Below are 11,107 nucleotides of genomic sequence, written 5' to 3' on the forward strand. Positions count from 1 at the left end.
AAAATTGTTCTCCAAAAGAGATAAATTTTGATTGTGATCCTCCCAATGAAATGAATTTTAATGCAAATTTATATACTAAGTTGGTATAGAATTAGACGCCCCTATAAAAAAGATATTTTACCAACTTTAGGGGAGAAGAAATAGCAAAAGTTGGAAAATCGAAATAAATAAATAAATAAATAAATAAAGAATATATATGATCCCTATAATGGTAGTTTGAAAAGTTATATATATGCCAACTTTTGTATATATATTATGAAGATATGTTGCACATTTATGATTTGATTTGTATTCAGTTATGACTCATGTTGCATAGCGTTGAAGATATATTTTGGTCATATTAATTATGTGTATACATTAAGATAAAATCTTGCCAATTGTACTTGAATCACTACACCTGAAGTGTAGGTTGTATATGATCGGTTCCAAAATAAAGATATGTTTAATAGATATGATATTTGGCAAGATAGTGCAGTTGACACTAATAGTGTAATAGTATATAAATACCATAGTGTATGAAATACCCTAAAAGTGGTATAGATATCTGAATTATTATAATAGATGGCCTATGATGTAAGAAAAATTATGATGGTACAAATGAGAAATGTATTCAGATATCATAGTAAAATAGCATGCGGAATGTAAGTTAAAGGAATTTTATGATACCGGTACATAATAGAACCGATGAATAATATGCATATGTATAATGGAATGGACTAATGAGTAAGGGATCTGAAATATATGTACATTTTGATGTCGACATAATGATAATGATCATAAGTTTATCATGGACCCGAAGTCCAATGAAATATGGATTTTTAAATCCACACTGTACAGTGTCTTGCATCATTTTGAGTCTTATTTTCATGTGCATGTGTGAGTCATAAGTTAATGTATATTTATTGCATATATAGGAAGTTTTTAGATGCATTACTTTATTGTATTTTTGTTAATATGTTATCATATTTTCTATATCTCATATTGCATGCATTAATTTCATACAATAACTGTGGTGTATGTAAATGTTCATTCAAAGTATAGTAAGGTATGTTTACAACTTTGATGAAAAATTAGAAAGAGATTAATACCTTGTCAAAAAAAAAGAGAGATTAATATTCCATTGGGCTTATAATTGTGATGAAATTATTGATGACACCGATTTAATTGCACATTATGAATTAAGAAGAGTTCCTGAAGAACTTATATATGACCTATTGTAATATCCAACCCTACAAAGTTTATATCTTGAATTTGCAATTATTATCAAACTCTTGAAAATCTATGTACGTGACAACATTATTAACATCTCAACTAGAGATGGCAATGGATCGGATTTGGATCGGGTGGAGCTTCTCCCGCATCCATCCATTATCCTAATTGCTCCATCCACATCCATCCGTCATCCGCTTCACCCATCATCCATATCCGTCCGTCCATCATCCGCGGATGAAAGGGTGGAGCGGATGACAAATGGATGAGTACTAAAATGTAAAAAAAACTCAGATAAACTTTAATTTTCGGTTATTTATATAATAATTTTTTTAATTTATTAATAAAAAAGAAACAATAACAACATATTGTTTGAAAAATTAATTTGCAACAAAAAAAAGACAAGTAATTTTCTTGCACATTCTATATGTTATTAGTAAAATTCTTTGATTAAAAATTTAATATATGTTAAACGGATGGGATGGTTAGCGGGTGAAAAAAATATCATCCACATCCGATCCGATCCATCATCCACTTCATCCGTCACCCGCTTCTCATCCATTTAATTCGGGTTTTCGTCCATTTATTTTAAGCGGGTGGAGCGGGTTAGCGGATATCCACTTAATATTGCCATCTCTAATCTCAACCTGAACTTTGAGCATGTGAGAGTTAATGAAATTAACTATTTGTATTTGCAAGAGAGATATCGTGTCAATTATGAAACGTCTAAAGAATATCAATGGATCACTAATGCGTGACAATGTTTTCTTATGGTCCAGAAGAACCATGATTAGCGTATATAATTACGTGTGTTATATTATAATTCATATGAGATTGAAGAATGACATTAATAATATCAAGTTTTGTCATCAAATTATATTAATGAATGTTAAATCAAATAATGATCACCAATATTTATTATTAATGACTTCCAGAAGAAGTCATAACCGCATGAGTTTAACCTTTTTAATCAACTATTAAATAGAGATTTGGAATGGTGATATTAGAGATAAACAAATATATGGTGAAATGAACACACTTCACATGTTCACGTGTGTAGGGAATAATTTCAAGCCTTTAAAATCCCACTAGCTTGAACCCCACTGTGATCATACATTAAAGTACGGTGGCGTCCAAAAGGGAAGAAGATAGAGCAAAAGAGTCGCCAACAAGTTTTTAAGGAACTTGTAAACCGTTCATAGGATGAAGGTTACACCCCTTAACGATCCAAGAGATCGTCAACTCCATAAGGTCTAGAACCAAATAAGGGTTCGGGGATGATGGTACAAATCTAACCTAAAAGAGATTGAACCTGCCCTAATAATAGGCCTCTACTTTATTCTGATCGTATTCATGTGCGCTTTCTGATTAACATACAATCAATAGATTAACCCTAAACCTGTTTATCTATGTTGGTTGAATTTAATGCACAAATAAACTATTATTGGCGATCACTTGAATTTATAATCACATTTAACCCTAAACAAGATTATTAAATATCTTATTAAGCATGATTACAAGTACCAAATTCCCTTTAAACAGGCAATGAAGGTGATCAAGCAATAAATATAAATAATCAAGCAACACAATAAATAATCAATATCATGAATAATAATTATAATAATAATAATATTCATAATCATAAATTATAACGATTATAATCATAATCATGTTCATGTTAATATTAAAGCACAATTAAAAGCAAGATCCTAGGCATGATACTAACAAGATTAATAACAAACCCTAACATGTCACTAAGCAATAAAAATCAAATCTTTAACCCTAACATGATACTAACATGGATTAATATTAGGAAGAATATAGGAAGTATCATAACAATCATATTTAATATTAAAATTAACCTAGACATGATACTAGGAATCATAATAACAATCTAAACATGATTTCTACATCATAATATCAATTAATCAATTAAAGTACTTACTTTGATGTCTCGTACCTCTTTCTAATAACAAAATACACACGTTAGTAACTTCAAGGAAAATAATAATCAAAACAATTAAATTAAATAATTGAAATAGAGATTTGGGACCAAACCCTCAGAAATTAAACCTTTCACGCCTAGGGCGAAGACAACTTCGAATATGGCTAGTTGTATCTAGATCTTGAGAATGCGCAATTTTGTATTTGAGGAAAGGCTAGTTTGGAAAAAGAGAGAGAGAGAGAGAGAATAATCAAGAAAATCTTGATGAGAGTTGGTGAATTGAAATAAGAATTGATGAAATCTCCTTCTCGAAAACGGAGTTTTAATACGTTATTTATAGAGAAAATCAGCCAAAAAGATAAAATTAACAAAACAGAGTCTGGCGCACGCAAAACGAGGTTGGCGCCAGGCATTGGCCATTGGCGCCAGGCCTGGTTCCAGGCGCCAATGCCTGGAGTCAGACGCCAAGCCCGTTTTTAATGCGTTTTTGTTTTTATCATATCTTTTGATCTGGAAGTCCAAATCAGACATATAATATGTCGTTGGAAAGCTCTTAAAGTTTACTTTCCAACCTAGTTAGAATCAGATTAAAATATTTTGTAGATAAAAATATATGGCCAAAATAGTGGAAGGGTGTCAGTTTTAGATAAATTCATGTCTCATTCATATCTTTTTCGTTATAACTCGGATTTAATATTATAATATATAATTGGAAAGATAATTTAAAGATCTATCCAACCATATAAAATTTGGATAAATATTATGAGGCACGAAAATAAAATCTGAATATATTCCACTTCGTACAAAACAAGGATTCTTAAAAGGAGTAGTTTTATTCAATTTCAAACTCTTTAAAACATAATTATCAATCCTAACTCCATTAGGATTTAAAAGAACTTTCTAGAGTATTCTAGAAGACTATAATCAATCCTAATAGCTTTAGGAATGATAATTAATAATAGGCCCTCCTCTAGATCATTGGACCGCACATTAGGCTCAAACCGGGCCCAGTTTGGTAAATTGGCCATAACTTCTTTGCAAGCCCCATCCAACTACACTACTATTGGACCCATATCATGGACCAAACAAACTGGATTGGCTGTTTTCTTAAAATAAGTTTTCAAAAACAGAGAGAAAAGAAAAGAAATTAAAACTATCCGCAACGCTAGACTTTCCACACTTTCACTTCATTCGATTATGATTCGACGCGAAAGGTACTCATCACTGGGTTTGGTTTTGGGGAGACACAAATGGGTGCCACAACGTGAAAATTGAAGAATTGAAGATGCAACTTCAGCTTAGGAGAGTCGAAGATCAACAAGTGATATTTTACCAACTTATTAGAAGATATCCAACATATTGGATTCATTGTTGCGACACTAGAAGATCTCAAGTTATGTATTCATCAGGGGGAGAAAATACGCGCTGCACTCTTTTTCCCTTGACCATGGTTTTGTCCCAAATTGGGTTTTCCTGGTAAGGTTTTTAATGAGGCAGCATCTCGAGCGTATTACGAAGAATGATGTACTCCTTTTCCTTCACTATGTTTTTATCCCACAGGGTTTTTCGTTGTAAGGTTTTAATGAGGCACAATTTTCGATAATGGACATCCAAGGGGGAGTGTTATGAAATATTTGTGGATATCCATTATCCTCCTTTGTATCATTCCGGAACAATCTAGATCTAGGGTTTATATTCTTATCCATTCAAACCCTAATATATTGTATTTATATATACCCCATTATATGGAATAGAAATACACTGATATATTCTCTATCAATCTCTCTATTTTATAACAATATATATATGTATATATACATACATATATATATATATATATATATATACATATATATATATACATATATATATATATATAAACATAATTAAAACCCCACTTGCATAAATCACGCCCCAAAAAAAGAAAACCGGAAATAAGTTGGATTTTATTTTATCTTTATTTTTATTTTACTTAATTTTCAAATTAAATCATGCTCAAGCTTCAACATTCAACAATGGATTCTTAAAAAATATAGTCAACAATGGCGGATGATTATTTAAGAATTCATATGATTGATCGAAATTAAACTAAAAATAATTTCAATTCTTAAAATTGATCCCGAAATATTTATCAGTAATTTTTCAATCGAATTTAATTTATTTATACGCACTCTGAAATAAAAAAAATTAAAAAAAAAGTATAATTTGCTTATCAAACATTAATCTTATTGATCCCATATGTAATTTGGTAATTTTTGAATAAATAATAAATATTGGAGGTTGAAGATGGAGTGCCCCATTAAAATAGATCAAAATTTAGGTGAGCTATTGAAGATAGATGAAGCCATCAAAATGGGGATGAACGATTGATGGTATACAACTGAATTTTGCCAATTGTTTATTTTGGACGATTTTCTTCAAATTTATACCTTTGAATGATTATTTATAAATTATAATGTTATAATTTGGAAAAAATTTACCCTCTAAAAGTAATAAACCAAACAATCCTTTGTTGACTGGTCGCTGACTTGTCATGACTTAAATGATGTGTAACTTTGAATTTTTAAATTTTTGTAAAAAAAAATTATTCAAAGGCTAAGATTAAGTAATAAAAAATATCAATGGTTCATATTAAGTCTCTTATTATAGTCGACTATAGTCGTCCGTAGCCGTCTGACTACGCTAGAATCATCCTAAATCAGATTGTCATTTTGTTCGGGATGCGATTACAGATGGGACGATTATACCTTCGTATGTTCCTACGACGGTTCAATTGGCTGACATTTTTATAAAGGCTTTGGGAAAAACTAAGTTCGAGTTTTTTCTTCACAAGTTGGGTGTCCGAGATCCGTACTCTCCAATTTGAAGGGTATTAGGAAAGATAATATTGTGACATATTGTGATTTGTGAATATTGTGAAAAGATATCTTAGAATATCTTTAGGTATATTACGGCCGTTTATGTTGAATGAGTATTACAGTGATAATTACTTGATTATGTTTTATCAAGTCAGACCAAGCCTATTGGATTCACGGCTATAGTCCAAAGATTTCAAAACCCAACTAAAAGACATTTTTTACTATTATAATCTATATAGCTGATTTAATCAATAATAAAGTGACAAAAGCATTGATAAGGACATTATGAGATGTTTTAATTATATTCATGTCTACTACATACTCAAAGGTATGAAACTTGTTTGTAAATGAATTGCTTGCATTTGGAATATAAATGACATCGAATTTGTTTTTGGGTAGCATTTTATGCATGTATACTAAATTGAGTCTCTTCATAAGAATGAAAATTCTAAGGTGATGAAATACTTAAGCCATCTTACATGACACTCTATAGGCCACAAATAATCAAAGTGGTCCATTTTTTTTTTTTTTTTTGCCAAAATTCATTTAATTGATTTTCTAAATTGCTAAAAATCATTTATGGAAATTGGAAAATAATTTTAGAAATTAAAAATAAATAAAAAATTCCAGCCACCTTCTCCACCAGCCTCCACCCTGTCGCTACCACCGACGATCACCTTTGACTGCCAGCGACCACTATTCCAGCACCCTAACACACCGGCGACCACTAATCCAGCACCCTAACGCACCGATGGTTCTCTCTGTGAGATAATGTAAACTCCCTTGTTAGAGTGATTTCCATTGATCAATATTTATAGGGTTACAATGAGAAACCTAATCATATTAGGTAACTATAACATATGTACATATATCAAAGATAATCTTATACAAAATATATCTTAAACCTAGGATGAGAATATTCTATGGATATTCTCTATCACACCCCCGCAGTCAGAGCGGGAGAAAATCGGATGCTCAGACTGGATCTGAATCACGCATCGAACGGTAAGGATAGTATAGTAACCCATGATCAAAAGAGAAGTAGTAGACGTGTGCTGGTGATGACGATGAGAAGCAAAAACCACGACCTATGTATAGTAGAGATATGCGCTTTTAGGCCGAAGGAGAAGAGTCACGCATATACTTGGGCCAAGTTGCAGATCCAGAGAAGAATAAGTTAAGGGATCAAACCATCATTGGGGAGAAGACACTACACTACTACATGAAATCACAGTTGAAGAAAAACAAATAAAATTGCGCAAGAAAAAATTAAATCCCACCGCTTGAAATTAATCAATTCTCAAAAGAGAAACCAGGTAGCAAGAATTAATACTCCACAAAGATTCCAAGTGCTGCAACAATAAAAGGAGCTAACTTGATAGCAAAATAGATGTGCAAAAGTTGACCTTATTGTGATATACCACCACCAAACAAAATCTATGTGATTATGTGTAAAAAAAAAAACCAATAGGGCAATGTAAGAATCATTGTTGGTCATGAGGAGGTGGAAATAGAGTGCGACACATGGAGTAGGTTGGCAAAAATGGTTACTGCCAGTAGTTGGAGGCGGTAGTGTATGCGATTGCCACCAATGATGGAGGCGGCTTTCGCGGTTGCTACTATCAGTTGGAGGCGCAAGACTACATAAAAATTGTTAAAAAAAACTTTAAGAAAATAAAAAAAAAATTATATGTGTGTGTGTTTGTGGAAGCATAAAAAATTTGTGTATATCCCGCCGGTGGGTTTAATTTTCTAACCCACCGGCAGGGTGAGAATTTTTGTATATGATCCCAAGATCTTACCTAAGCTGTGATACCATGTTAGTAATCCAACTCAACCAAAAGCTTAAGCTGATGGTTGAGGCCCAAGAATATGTTTTACACTCTATCACTCCCCCTCACATGAAAGGCCCTTTGGGCTTGAAATGTGGATGCAACACAGGCCCGCCCATACCTGGCGCGAATTAATTCCACTTTGAAGAAGGGGTGGATGAGATTCGAACCTGTGACCTTTATGTCACGCTGGCTCCCTTTCCCCTTATCGCAAAACAGGTGGCGACGCCCAACCCAAATGCTATCTCGAACCCGAAATCAGCCCCCTCACTTTCCTCCACCTCAAAAATGACTCCCCTCACTATTTCGGGGTGGGGGAAAGGGAGGGAGGTTGGTTTCATGGCCGAAGAAGGAGGTTGGTGGGGTTTCGGGCTACTGATGCGATCGCCGATGTGGTGAGTGCGTCGCACCGTCAAGGTTAGGGGGAGGAGAGGTTGAAGCAGGTGCGTGGTGAGGTCACCGACGATTGGGGAGGGTTAGCAGGGTGGTGGTGGTTTTTGCTTTTTTTTTTTAAAAAAAATATTATTATTATTTTTGTGTGTGTGTGTTTATTATTGTTGTTATTGTTATTTAATTTACTATTTTTTTAAGAAAGTAACTATTATAGATTGTTTATTTTTTACATGAGCTTAATTAGTTATTTATTATTAGAATTGTTATGAGTCTTGTTATTATTATTAGTAGTAATTTGAGTCAATGCTTGGTCAATACACGACTCGACTTGTCTTGACTCGAACTCGTAACCTTAACAATCACGAGTTGAGCATGCTATAACTTGTATCGATAAGTTTGTGATGACCTTCATAATTGTTGAGCAAATCAATATTTATGAATTGAGTATTATTCCGCAAATCAATGTTTATTCATTGATAAGTAGAAAATTTATAAATTATTAAGTATTATTGAGCAAATCAATGTTTATGAATTGGCATGCCAAAAATTGTGTAAACAATCAATGTTTATAAATATATACTAATTGAATTGAGAAAATCAAGATCGATTTGGCCTAACTCGACTCAAGTTGTCTCATCTCAAACTCATAACCTTAACGAGCATGAGTTGAGCAAAATATAACTCAACTCACCTAGATAACTTTTTTTATTAATCAAGATTTAAGTGTCCCGACTCGAGTTGTCTACACTTGAGTTGAGTAAGCTATAAATCGACTTGATAAGCTCGTGAGTAACTAGTGAGCCTTTAGATGAAGTGCGATTAAAGGTTGAGATTGGTTCCCAGTTATATATATATATATGTGTGCGTGTTCGAATTTAGCAACCACCTACGTAATTTTTTTTATTATTTATTATGAAAATAAAATATCATAATTAATAAATGATTTGGAACCTCCAATGAAAGTTAGAACTTATGTCTAACACTCACACCATTTTAAGTTTAAAGGCAAATTTATACAATTATGATAAAGATTATGGTAAAAAGTAGACAACATTGATTAAAATTAAACAAATGAAACAATGTAATTAAAAGATGGTGAAGAAAGATATCTGAGAAAGAGCTAGTATAAAGTACTTTTGTTAAGAGAAAAGATTTGCTTAAGTTTCACATTGAAAAATAAATAAATGGTAATTAATAAAGAAAGCTTATAAAAAGAAAAACTTAAGTCATTATTTTGCCCATGTCCCACATTGAAAAAAAGATGAGGGATATCAACAAGAAGAGGTTATAAAACGATACATTTTGATAGAGAATATCCATAGAATATTCTCATCCTAGGTTTAGGATATATTTTGTATAAGATTATCTTTGATATCTGTACATATCTTATAGTTACCTAATATGATTAGGTTACTCATTGTAACCCTATAAATATTGATCAATGGAAATCACTCTCATCAAGGAGTTTATATTATCTGACATGGTATCACAGTTTAGGTGAGATCTTGGGATTGTTTATATCTAAAATTTTCTCTTCCCCTGCCGGTGGGTTAGAAAATTAAACCCGCCGGCGGGATTCACAAACAATTACATAAAACACACCTTTTTTTTTTGCTTCCGCGTTTTAATTATGGAGTACGATGGTTGACCATCACCGGCAACCCCTCTTGTGCTCCAACTAATTCCCACCACACATAGGAGCTTTGTGCACCACCTCTACCTCTTGGTTCTCCACCTAATACGCTACCTAGCTCACTCATAGTCTTCCTTCTTTAGCCTAATCTGTGAGTGAAATGCAATCTTGCGTAGCGTATCCGATGATTGATAATAGTCTTGGATGAGCCAAACCCACGAGACGAACCACCCCTTTGTTTTTTTTTCTCAATGTCGTTGTTGGCCTCCACCACCTTAGTTACATTGTAGTCTTGCTCCTGGCTCCTTCTACTTGGCAGGAGCCTTGTTCAACTACACTACAATAACTTAAAGGGAGTGTTGGATTTTTGGCACTAACAACACTTATATTTTTTACCTTTTCAATTTATTGTTAATTTTAATTATCACAAGTACATGCGGTGGAATTTGTTATTCTCTAAGTCCAACCGCTACTTAGCTTGTTTTAATTTGGTGGAATTTATCTTGTTGTGTGGGTCAATTTTTTTTAGAGGTAAACACTTACTAGTGATTAAGTGGGTGGGATTTATGCTATCTTATTTGTTTTTTCTTCAACTGTGATTTCCCGTAGTAGTGTAGTGTCTTCTTTCCGATGATGGTTTGATCCTTTAGCTTCTTCTTTTCTGGATCTGCAACTTAGCCCAAGTCTGTGTGCGGCTCTTCTCCTTCTCCTCCGGCCTAGCAGTGCTTATCTCTACTCTACATAGGTCGTGGTTGTTGCTTCTAATCGTCATCACCGGCATATGTCTACTACTTCTCTTTTGATCATGGGTTACCATACTATCCTTACCGCTCGATGCGTGATTTGATCATGGGTTACCATACCATCCTTACCGCTGGATGCGTGATTCAGATCTAGTCTGAGCATCCAATTTTCTCCCGCTCCGACTACGGGGGTGTGATAGAGAATATCCATAGAATATTCTCATCCTAGGTTTAGGATATATTTTGTATAAGATTATCTTTGATATCTGTACATATCTTATAGTTACCTAATATGATTAGGTTACTCATTGTAACCCTATAAATATTGATCAATGGAAATCACTCTCATCAAGGAGTTTATATTATCTGACACATTTAACCCTCCTAGTCAAAAGTATAAAAGCTTGGGCCTAATTGATTAATATGGGCCCAAATTCATTTGGGCTGAAATTTCACTTTATCTAGTTTTTTCTATTCTTTTTTATTTTAGCAGG

The sequence above is a fragment of the Chenopodium quinoa genome, unplaced genomic scaffold, assembly GCF_001683475.1.
Source record: "Chenopodium quinoa cultivar QQ74 unplaced genomic scaffold, ASM168347v1, whole genome shotgun sequence".
NCBI classification, from domain to species: Eukaryota; Viridiplantae; Streptophyta; class Magnoliopsida; order Caryophyllales; family Amaranthaceae; genus Chenopodium; species Chenopodium quinoa.